General features: G+C 43.7%; 1 pseudogene across 1 annotated transcript; it reads right to left on the reverse strand.

Moving 5' to 3' along the window:
- Positions 1-20: 20 nt before the first annotated feature.
- On the reverse strand, positions 21-1,267 carry LOC110312710 (annotated as a pseudogene). Its single transcript, XR_002380071.2, has one exon. The product of XR_002380071.2 is annotated as an elongation factor 1-alpha 1 pseudogene (transcript).
- Positions 1,268-2,565: the final 1,298 nt, after the last annotated feature.

A 2,565-nucleotide genomic window follows, 5' to 3' on the forward strand; every position in this document is an offset into this window, starting at 1 on the left:
ATCTTTTCTTTAAGCTCAGCAAACTTGCATGCTATGTGGGCTGTGTGACAATCCAGAACAGGAGCATAGCCAGCACTGATTTGGCCTGGATGGTTCAGGATAATCACCTGAGCAGTGAAGCCAGCTGCTTCCATTGGTGAATCACTTTTTCTGTCACTAGCAACATTGCCTTGTCTAACATCTTTGACAGACACGTTCTTTACATTGAAGACCACATTGTCCCCAGGAAGAGCTTCACTCAAAGCTTCATGGTGCATTTCAACAGACTTGACTTTAGTTGTTATATTGACGGAGCAAAGGTAACCACCATGCCAGGTTTGAGAACACCAGTCTCCACTCAGCCCACGGGGACAGTGCCAATGCCTCCAATTTTATAGACATCCTGGAGGGGCAGTTGCAGAGGCTTGTCAGTTGGACGAGTTGGTGGTAGGATACAATCCAAAGCTTCCAGCAGCATGGTGCCACTGGCACTGCCATCTTTGCAGGTGACTTTCCATCCCTTGAACAAAGGCATATTAGCACTTTGCTCCAGCATGTTGTCACCATTCCAACCAGAAATTGGCACAAATGCTACTGTGTCAGGGTTGTAGCCAATTTTCTTAATGTAGGTGCTGACTTCCTTAACAATCTCCTCATATCTCTTCTGACTGTATGATGGCTCGGTAGAATCCATTTTGTTGACACCAACAATCAGCTGTTTCACACCCAGGGTGTAAGCCAGAAGAGCATGCTCTCCGGTCTGCCTGTTCTTGGAGATACCACCTTCAAATTCACCAACACCAGCAGCAACAATCAGGACAGCACAGTCAGCCTGGGATGTGCCTATAATCATGTTTTTGATGAAGTCTCTGGGTCCTGGGGCATCAATGATGGTCACATAGTTTTTGCTGGTCTTGAATTTCCACAGGGAGATGTCAATAGTGATACCACGCTCACACTCAGCTTTCAGTTTGTCTAAGCCCCAGGCGTACTTGAAGGAGCCCTTTCCCATCTCAGCAGCCTCCTTCTCAAACTTTTCGATTGTTCGATTGTCGATTCCACCACATTTGTAGATCAGGTGGCCAGTTGTGGTGGACTTGCCGGAGACAATGTTGATGTGAGATTTTTCCTTTCCCATTTTTGCTTTAAATTAGCGGTGGCTTTCACAACACCTGCGTTCTGATGGCAAACCCCTTGCGTAAAAGCTTGTCCTACTTATTGAGATTCCAAAAAGNGGGGAGGGGATCTTTAAAAATGATTTTGTTTTGTATGCTCTGGAATGTTCTATCAACTTGTGAATGATTTCCTTCCATAAACATTTTTAAAATATTTTTTTCTCTTAACATGNTGTTACTATACTGTTGCTACATCTAGCTTCAGTTCATTCTCCAATAAGTAAATAGCATTTCAAATTCATTCTCCCTTTGAAGGCATTATGGGTGCTTCTTGTTGACATGGCTTCTGTAAACAGTATGTTAGCTACTTTTCTTGTCACTAAAAACCCAACAGATGCAACTTAAGAGAGGAGAGATTTATTTATTTATTTATTTATTTATTTATCTATTTAGACTCAATTTCAGATGATACAATCCTTCATGACAGGGAAGATTTGGCAGAAGCCTCAGTTGACAGTGGAAGAGTGTGTCCAAGACTCTGTTGGCTCATGGCCATCTCATAATGCAAAATGCTTTCAGTCCCACCTCAGAAATTCCCATAATCTTAATACTCAACTCCATTCAAAGGTCCAAAGTGCTTTGAGAAGCAGGGAGAAACTCTTAGCTGTGAGGCCCTATAAAACAACTATTACAGCATACAAAGGCACAAGGTAACTACCAATATTCTACAAAGCAAGTCTGAAAGAACAACAAGGAAAGACTGGACCTCTACAAGGCTAACTCCAAGCAGGGCCTCTCAGGAGACTTTTGAGCTACCACTGTAAGTTTGACGTATACCATTTGAGGACTTCTCTAGCCTGGTGCTTCAAACTTTTCCACATTCCTCCCACAAACCAGTCCTGAAAGCCCAACAGTAGGTTTATTGCAATACAACTGTACTTCCTGTACCATTTTATTACTATTCTTTTCTTTTTTCTGTTTTTTCTTTTTTTTATTGGATATTTTCTTTATTTACACTTCAAATGTTACCCCCTTTCCTAGTTTCCACCCCTCCCAGAAATCCCCATATCCTTCCTTACTCCCCCTGCTTCTATGAGGGTGTTCCTCCAACCCACCTATCTGCCCTTGATTCCCCTATACTGGGGCATCTATCACACCTTCATAGGACCAAGGACCTCTCCTCCTATTGATACATGACAAGGCCATCTTCTGCTACATATGCAGCTGGAGCCATGTGTACTCCTTGGTTGATGGCTTAGTTCCTGGGAGCTCTGGGGGGGGGGTGTCTGCTTGGTTGATATTGTTGTTCTTATGGGATTGCAAACCCCTTCAACTCCTTCAGTCCTTTCTCTAACTCCTCTATTGGGGACCCCACACTCAGTCCAATGGTTGGCTGTGAGCATCAGTCTCTGTATTTGTAAGGCTCTGGCAGGACCTCTCAGGAGACAGCCATATCAGGCTCCTGTCAGCA

The sequence above is a fragment of the Mus caroli genome, chromosome 17, assembly GCF_900094665.2.
Source record: "Mus caroli chromosome 17, CAROLI_EIJ_v1.1, whole genome shotgun sequence".
Classification (NCBI taxonomy): Eukaryota; Metazoa; Chordata; class Mammalia; order Rodentia; family Muridae; genus Mus; species Mus caroli.